The 9,019-nt window shown below is 40.0% G+C and overlaps 1 pseudogene; it reads right to left on the bottom strand.

Moving 5' to 3' along the window:
* Positions 1–1,332: 1,332 nt before the first annotated feature.
* Positions 1,333–6,627, bottom strand: LOC143645035 (glutamine synthetase pseudogene; annotated as a pseudogene).
* Positions 6,628–9,019: the final 2,392 nt, after the last annotated feature.

Below are 9,019 nucleotides of genomic sequence, written 5' to 3'. Positions count from 1 at the left end.
CATGGAAAAAAGACACCAGAATATAAAATTACAATTATGTGACCCCAGGCCTTCCCCATCACCTCAATGGGCAGAAATGGGAAGAAGGCGGTTGAAGCCAACAAAGCAATTCTGTGAACCAGAAAGACCTAGAAAACCTACAAATATGATCAAAATCTAAACTTGTTTTGCTTGTCAGAAACATGCTTAAATTGACCAGCCAACTTATGTTGCTAACACCCTGGGTACACTGCTAGTAACCTGCTTCCACTTGTTAATTGACTAACTTCCTTCCTTCAGAAGGGTGGGCAGGGCACAACGAATCTCCTTAAATGGTAGGGAGGAAATAATGGTCCTAAATAGCCAACTTTTCAAGCAATACTCCTCTCACCTCCATTCAAAAGGAGATCCTTGGGTGCATAGTAGTTCAGTGGTTAGAATGCCCACCTTCCATGTAGGAGACCCAGGTTCAATTCCTGGACCATGCACTCCCACCACCCCTCTCCCAAAAAAAGGACCCAAAAGGAGATCCTTATTTGTAACCAGACTACTAGCATCAAATGTGCTTCCCAGCAGTTAGGATGGTTTCTCTTTTAGAAAAACACACATATCCACAACCCATATATATAAATTTTTTTTGTTTTTACATTTAAATATAAAAATATAACTTTGCTTTGTGTTATCGATGGAGGACCAAGTAGTAGGAACCTTTTCTTCTTCTTAAAGTAGGGATATCCATCAGTTAATACTCTGAGCTTTGCATTCAGGCTAGAGCACTTGGCCTTAAGCAAGGAAAGAATAACAGCAGGAGACCAAGGGTCTCCTGTTCTCCCTGACCCTTCTTTCTCTATTAATTCCCACTTCAAAAGGAAAGTTGGTTATAATCTTTTCATAAAATGGAACTTCCTACCAAAAGGGGTCAGAGGGTGCGATGTCGTCTAAGCTAAATAAAGAGTAGATCAGGCCCCCCTCACCTTCAGCTAACCTCACAGAAAAAGTCCAGCTCACCCTTCACACACTCATATTGTCTCTGGCCAGATAGCTATGCCTACTGAACAAACACACCTGATTCAATGGGAGCAGAGGTTATGTCTCCCCCCTCCCTCCTACTAATGCACTATTTCCTTACTCTTCCAAAGCTTCAGTGACAGGGGAAAAGGGGAGGATGGGGTTGCTGAGTAGAGATTAGGAACTTGAGCCCTCTACCACGGCGCAAGAGAGCAAGAGTTATTAAATGGGCATGAGCAATAAAAAGCAACTTGATATTCTGCCTTTTGGATGACAGCTAGTAGGACAGTTGGATATGGGATGAGAATGGGATGAAGAATTGGGAGGAGTTTGATGGCTGCAGGTCTAGTCCACTTCGTTTTTGTATTGGAAGGGCTCATTGTTGGTCTCATTGAGAAGACACATGGGTATGAGAACTTCTGTCACTGCAAGGAGGCCACAATTGGCAGGCAGTGACCTTCTTTAAAGGAACCTTTCTTCTCCTGGACAACAATCCGAGGAATGCAGATGCTTGCACCATGGCTGGACACACTGGCAGAATAATCGTTGTTGCTGGAGGTTTTCTGGAATCCAGTTAGGTGCAGAGCATTGTCCAGGTTCCCACCACTCTCCTTGAGCTCATAGGTGCAGATGTGGTACTGGTGCCACTTGCCTAGTTTCTCAATGGACTGTTCAATGTACTTCAGACCATTCTCATCTTGCATGCACGGCCTTGGTGCTGAAGTTGGCCTGGCAGCCTGCACCATTCCAATTCCCAAGAATGGATTTAGGATCAAAGGTTGCCCTTACAACTAAGTCTTCACATACACAATGTACACAATGCACGATGATACAGGCCACCCAGAGATGCTCTTCCCTGCTGATTCCTTCACAGGGTTCTATCTGGAATTCCCATCAGGGAGGCATGACCTCAGCGTTTGTTCCTGCAATCTCGATGCCGATGTCCAAGCAGACCCAGTAGTGGCCTCCACAGTGTCTGTGCTATAGGCTTTGTCTTCTCCCACACCACAATAATATGGGCCTTTGGGCTCAGGGAAGCCATTGGGAGGCCATTCCAAACCAGGGGTGCTGGTTGCTTACCATGTCCATTATCCATTTATAGGTGTGCCTTAAATTGGTCTCTGCAGGCTTTTGATTGTACTTGAAGACTTCACAGAACACCAGCTTGTTCAGTCCATGCTGAAATGATCCTAGAACATGGCAACAGTGTCTCAGCATGTCACTGTTGCCTTCAGACTGAAAAGTACTAAGGCCATCAAAATTTTACTTAGGCACCTTTTCTACACATGTGGGCTCACTGTCCAGGGTGAAGGGTCGGGAGTTTTTTTCTGGGGCCACAGATACAGATATACATGGCTTTGACTTTCTTGCCCTGAGGCAGAGCCATGGATACCACTTTGATGCCTTTGTTCAACTGGGAACTTGCTGATGGTCATGGTGAAAGGTATTCTGGATGGTGAGTAGGACAGAAGGAGGGCAGGCCATGAAAGTGAAGTCAGGAGAGGAGATTGGGTGTGCAGGTCAGACATTCAACAATTCTCTCCTTTATCTTTAAATTTTCGTATCTATTGTGGTTCTTGCCCCAGGAGAGTGTAAGCTCCCTATGTAGTATTTTTTTTTTTTTTTTTTTTGTATGGCACTGGAGTCCTACTTCTTCAGTGTCTGGGACATGGTGGGCTCTCAGTCCATATTTGCTAGTTGGTCAAGTGGGTGATGCAAGGACTAACAAACCATAGGTCCAGATATGCAGACAAAAAGATACGACAATAATGAGAGCTATCTTTATTGAGGTAGGGCCTTGATATGCATTATCTCATTGATAACACAACAATTATTATCCGCATTTAGCAGATAAAAGAACAGAGGCTTAGAAAGATTCATAAAAAAAATCTTGCCCAAGAAATATAGCTACCTGAGTATCCTTCATGGCACAATTGACTAAAACTGAGGTTTTTGTCACTGAGGTGAAGCTACTTTGTTCAATCTCACCTTGAAGTTAAAACCCAAGAGATCTGAAAACATATTCACCTACAAACTTGTATAAAAATATTCATAGCAGTTTTTTCATAAGAGCAAAAAGATGGCAACTCCAGTGTTCATTGACAGATAAATGGATAAACATGTAGGATATCCATACAATGGAATATTGTTCAGCCTTTGAAAGGAATGACGTGCTGACCCATGCTACAGTGTGAAGCTCAAAAACATTATGCTAAGTGAATGAAGTTAGACACAAAAGTTCACATATTTTATGATTCCATTTATATGAAGTGTCCACAATAGGCAAACCCATAGAGACAGAAAGCAGATTAGTGGTTGCCAAGGGCTAGGGCAAGGGCATTATGAGGAGTCTCTGCTAATGGGTACAGCATTTCTTTTTTGGGATGATAAAAATGTTCTGAAATATGATAGTGATGATGGCTGTACAACCTTGTGAATATACTGAAAACCACCGAATCATATACTTCAGTGTACAGGACTTGGTGATGGGATAGATTACAGTTTAGGGTGTTTCTCAAGGTCTTTTCTGCTTGAGCCTAGCTACCGCGTTCTCCATGGGGCTCTGCAGTAGCAGCTGGGTATCTAAGGCATCTGAATTGGTTAATGTGGGTGATTCAAAGAAAAGTATTTTTGCCTTCACTGTGTCTCTACTCAAAGGGCACATCCAAAATAAACATACACAAGGCAAAACAAACTCTCATGTGCTGAACACAACAACATGTTAAGTGTGAACTGAATGGGTAGGATGGAACCTCTAGGCTTTCTGAAGTAAGAAATTGAGTTGATCTTTGATGAGTCGATCCTTACAGAGAGTTAAGGACAACCAAATAAAATGTTTATTTTGCCTGGATTAGAGAAGCCTTTATGTTAATTGAAAATAAATATCAATGCATTCATTCACTTATGTATTCATTCATTCGTTCATCTGTTTAAAAATTCTTTTAGACTTCATTTTTTAGAGCAGTTTTAGGTTCACAGAAAAATCATGCAGAAAATACAGTTTCCACACATTCTCCTTTTTGTGCTCCCCTCACCAGTTTTCTCTATCATTAATATCTCTCATTAGTGTAGTACATTTGCTACAATTGATGAATTAGTATTAATGCATTATTATTAACTAAAGTCCATAGTTTACATTAGGTTTTAACCTTTGTATTGTACAGTTCGATGGTTTTGACAAATGTATACTGTTATTACATTACAGCATCGTATAGAATATTTTCATTACCCTAAAAATGCCCCATGCTCCACCTTTTCATACCCTCACTACTGCCATCCTCTGAACCTGTGGCAATCACTGATCTTTTTACTCTCTATAGTTTTGTCTTTTCTAGAATGTCATATACTTGGAATTATATAATAAGTGGACTTTCCAGATTGGCTTCATTCACTAAGCAATATGCATTTAGGGTTCCTTCATGTCTTTTTATAGCTTTATTTCTCATTTATCACTGAATAATATTCCATTATATGGATGGATCGCAATGCGTTTATTCATTCATCTATTGAAGGGCATCTTGGTTGCCTCCAGTTTTGGGCAATTATGAATAAAGCTCCTATAAACGTTATATGGGCAGGTTTTTGTGTGAACCCAAGCTTTTAACTTATTTGAGTAAATAACTAAAAGGCTGCTGGATCTTATAGGAAAACTATGTTTAACTTTAAGATACTCCCAAACTGTCTTATAAAATGGCTTTTGCATTCCAACCATAAATGAATGAGAGTTCCTGTTGCTATACATCTTCCCCAGCATTTGGTGGTGTCAGTGCTTTGGATTTTTATCATTTATCCTTTTTTTTTTCTTACTGAGCATAAATGGAGTGCAGGACATCTAAGTCAGCATACGTTTTGGCAGGAGGCAAATGAGGTAGGTTTAAAAACAGATTTGGAATCTAAACAGTGGGTTTGAAATCTTGTTTATTGGTTAGGTTTCTTTGAATTGCAATTTCAGAAACTAATCTCAAACTGATTTAAGGGAAAAAATAAACAGAAGAGTTTATTGCTTCACGTAATTGAAAAGTTGAAGACACATCTGGTGTCAGGGTTTTCAAAAAAATGTTACCAGCAATACTTCTCTCTCCTCCTCATGGATCCTCTTTCTTCTGTGTTGCTTTTTGTTTCAGATGTGCTTACCCCTATCAAGACAAGCTGGGTAGCATTAATTTATACAAACAATAATTACGGAATTTCTCATTTGTCCTAGACACTGTTCTAAGTACTGGGGATAAACAGCAATAAATCAAACAGAAAAAAACCCTTTGCTCATCAAGCTTACATTCTAGCGGTGAGAAACAGGCGTAAAGGAAGTAAACTGTCTATGTTCCGAACACAAGTTCTATGGAGACTAAAAACAGCAGGAAAGGTGGAGTACAAGGGCGGTGCGCGCGCGCATGCGTGCGGGCGTTACTGGGAGGCCTGAACTTCTTTTGGAGACAGACGTAAACAGAATCATAGGTATCATGAGTTAAGTTTTGGTCTCCAGGCAGACAGTGGTGGTGAGTCAGTGAGTGCTGGCAGGTGGGGAGCAGAGAGGATCCTTTCTCTACGGAAGCTCTTAGTACTCTCATGCCACCCGCCCACTGATGTCTTATCCAGGATCTGTAGGGCTGTATCAATTTAATAACCCAGGAGAAAAGGACCCGTCTTAAAACACCGGAACTGGGACTGATTAGCTCTGATTGGCCCAGCTGTATCACATGTCTATCCCTTAACCAATCATTGGATAGGCCTGAGTCGCTTTGGGGTTCGTGTCAGCTTCACCCAAAGCACTGGACTGCCAGAGGAAGGGGAAAGTTTCGCAAAAGAAAATGAGATTGCTTTACCCAGAAGGGAAATGGACACCGAGACAGTCCAAAATAGCAGATATCATCCACACGTAGCGCCACACTCACTGGCTAGCTGGCCATGGGTAAATCACAACCTCTCTGATTCTGTTTTTTTGTTGTTGTTGTTTTGTTTTTGTTTTTATGTGATAGAAAACTTTAAAAGATGGGTGAACAAAGTTGGTAAGACCTGCATCACTAAGGTGCCGTGCACTATATGTGATCATAAACGCATGCATAACGCTTACATAAACGCTCCCTGGAAGGTGAAAAAGTGCTCAAGGAATGTTTCTATCAAGGTTCTTTAAGACAGGGTAACTCCTTAGGAAGCTTGTAAATTTGTAGGGAGATGAAAGAGGAAAGCAAATAATTGCAATACAAAATAATATGTGTGTGTAGTTTTACAATGCCTTCGTCTAAGGCAGGAGTTGAAATTCAGGTGCTTACATTTCCTCACAAAAAACGTAGGCTGAGCTTTCCCCAAACACGAACTCCGGAGGCCGCAAGTCTCGTTCAATAAGGGACAGGACCACACAGATCCAGCAGGTGGCTGTCAGAGAGCAGGTAAGTCCAGCGTGGCTAGATGGTCCAATTATTTTCAAGAGAAGCTGGTGATCTGGGTTATGTACAAAACTTTTCCTTATGTAGGCAAGTTCTTCTTTTTTTTTTTTTTTTAGCAAACACTATGTGAAGCAAGCAAAACACGTATGTTGGCCATCTTCTGCCTGTGAGCTAAAACTTGTCCACCCTCTACTAATTAGTTCCTTCTGAATATTTGACACGATAGCCTTTCTGCTTTACTCTCTCGCTCCATCATCTTGTCTTCACACTGGAACTTGAGCTTAGCACTTTTGTGTTATATTGGGTAGAGGACAAAATACTGTATGATTACAAGGTGATGGAGTTGGGTACAACTTCATCCATAGGTTCTTGGCTAAATTGCTTAACTCATCTAGTCTGCATTTGTCCACCTCTGTAAGTTAGGTCATGGGACTAGATGATGCCTTAATTTCTTACTAGTGGAGGCATTCTATGATCTATAATTTTAAGAAAGTAAGGGACGAAACCAAAATAAATTCATATTCAGGAGTTAGAAAAATCATTTCCATCTGGATGATAAGGGGGTGCTCCAAGGAAGAGATTCACTCGTGGAGAGTTTTTGGGAGTTGGAAATCGAAGAGATATTTTTAAAATATAATTATCATATTTTGAACATTTGCTATATTCTTGATGCTGTTTTTTTTTCATGTGATAGAAAGCTTTAAAAGACAAATCTGGTAAGACCTACATTACTGAGGTACTGTGCTCTATAATCTCTTTATGCATGTTATTTTATTTAATCCTCACAATCCTGAGATATAAATTTTAATCCCCATTCTAAAATGGAGAAGGAATTTACAATGTAGGAACATTTATAGAAAAATTAATTTTCTTCCTCAAATTCATGCAGCGTATACATGGAAGAACCAAATGCCCAACGTTTGCCCATATAGGTATGCATGATCCCAGATCCCATGCCTTTACCATCAAGTGGAGGAAACAGTGTGAGTGTGAACATAGGAGACAGATGTCAGCTCATCCATGTATTAGTAGGTTTTCAATCTAATGGTACATTTCTGTGCCTTGGCTCCTGTGCTGGGCACTGCGAAGGACTTAAAATGATTTCAGCTAGGGATTGGTTGATCTGTCTCTTGGAGAAAACAGACGGATATAAGACTTATAATGGTAGATTGTTTCCAAACATAACTGCCTCAATCCTTCCTATCCTACATGCCCTTTGCATTGTGACTCTGACGTGCCTTCCGTCAAGGGATGCAGTTTGTTCTCCTCCCCAGGACTATAGGCTGGTTCTGTGACTTGTTATGACCAATAGATTGGGGCAGAAGTGACAGTGTGACTTCTAAGGTCTTAAGTCATCTTGAAGCTTCTGTTGTCCTTCTCTTAGAAGTCAGCTTCTGTGTAAAGAAGTCCCTCTGCCCTGCTGGAGAGAGAGGCCAGCCAGTTGCAAGCCACTCCAGCTGTCCCGGCTGGGATGAGAGACACATGAGTGAAACCATTTTAGGTCTTCTAGTCCCAGTTAAGCTGCACCAGCCAACACCATGGGTAGCAGAGACAAGCTGTCCCTGCTGAGCCCTGTCCAAATTGCAGAAGTGTGAGCTAAAACATGGTTGTTATAGTTTTAAACCACTGAATTTTGGGGTGTTATTATTTTTGTCATTATTTATTATTTTTATTATCTATGATATATAGCATATGTTTATTATCTATTATTATTATGTATCAGAGATAGTGTGTGTCAAAAAGCAGGAATCTGGGAGCTCAGAGGAGAGGATGATTCTAATTTGGGAGAAGAGTGATGGGAGGGGCACATGTGAGGATCAGGGAAGATGTCAAAGAACACTGTTAGGTCAGCCTTTTAAAACTAACTCTGTCTCTTAGGTAATTAATTCATCTTTTCTATTTGGGAGAAATATTTAAATACTGATAAAATTGCTTTAAATGAGAAAATGTAAAAAAAAAAGTGTACTTTATATAAATGAATCACCATAAATGTGTCCATTATGCCAAAGGACTGTGACCGAAGGCCATAATCTTTCATTAAAAAAATAAATAGCCTTAAGAAAAAGAAAAGTAACTGTCTCATAAATGGTTCTTGGAGAACTGGATATTCATATATCCAGTTCTCCAAAAGAATGAAAGAGGATCCATACCTCATACTCTATATAAAAAATTAACTCAAAATGGATCAAAGACCTGAACATTAGAACAAAGACCATAAAACTTTTAGAAGAAAATGTAGGGAAATATCTTATAAATCTTGTAATAGGAAGCAGTTTCCTAGACCTTACACCCAAAGCATGAGCATTGAAAAAAGAAATAAATAAATGGGAGCTCCTTAAAATTAAACACTTTGTGCATCAAAGAACTTTGTCAGGAAAATGAAAAGGCAGCCTACACAATGGGAGACAATATTTGGAAACCACATATCAGATAAGGGTTTAGTATCCAGAGTATATAAAGAGATTCTTTAAATCAAGAACAAAAGGATGAACAGTCCTGTTAAAAAATGTGCAAAAGACATGAACAGACATTTTTCAGAAAAGAAAGTACAAATGGTTAAAAGGCACGTGAAAATATGCTCAACTTCACTGGCTTTTAGGGAAGTGCAAATCAAAACCACAATTAAATATCATCTGACACCCACTAGA

The sequence above is a fragment of the Tamandua tetradactyla genome, chromosome 8 (assembly GCF_023851605.1).
Source record: "Tamandua tetradactyla isolate mTamTet1 chromosome 8, mTamTet1.pri, whole genome shotgun sequence".
Taxonomy (NCBI): domain Eukaryota; kingdom Metazoa; phylum Chordata; class Mammalia; order Pilosa; family Myrmecophagidae; genus Tamandua; species Tamandua tetradactyla.
This window is presented reverse-complemented; position numbering and strand designations above follow the sequence as displayed.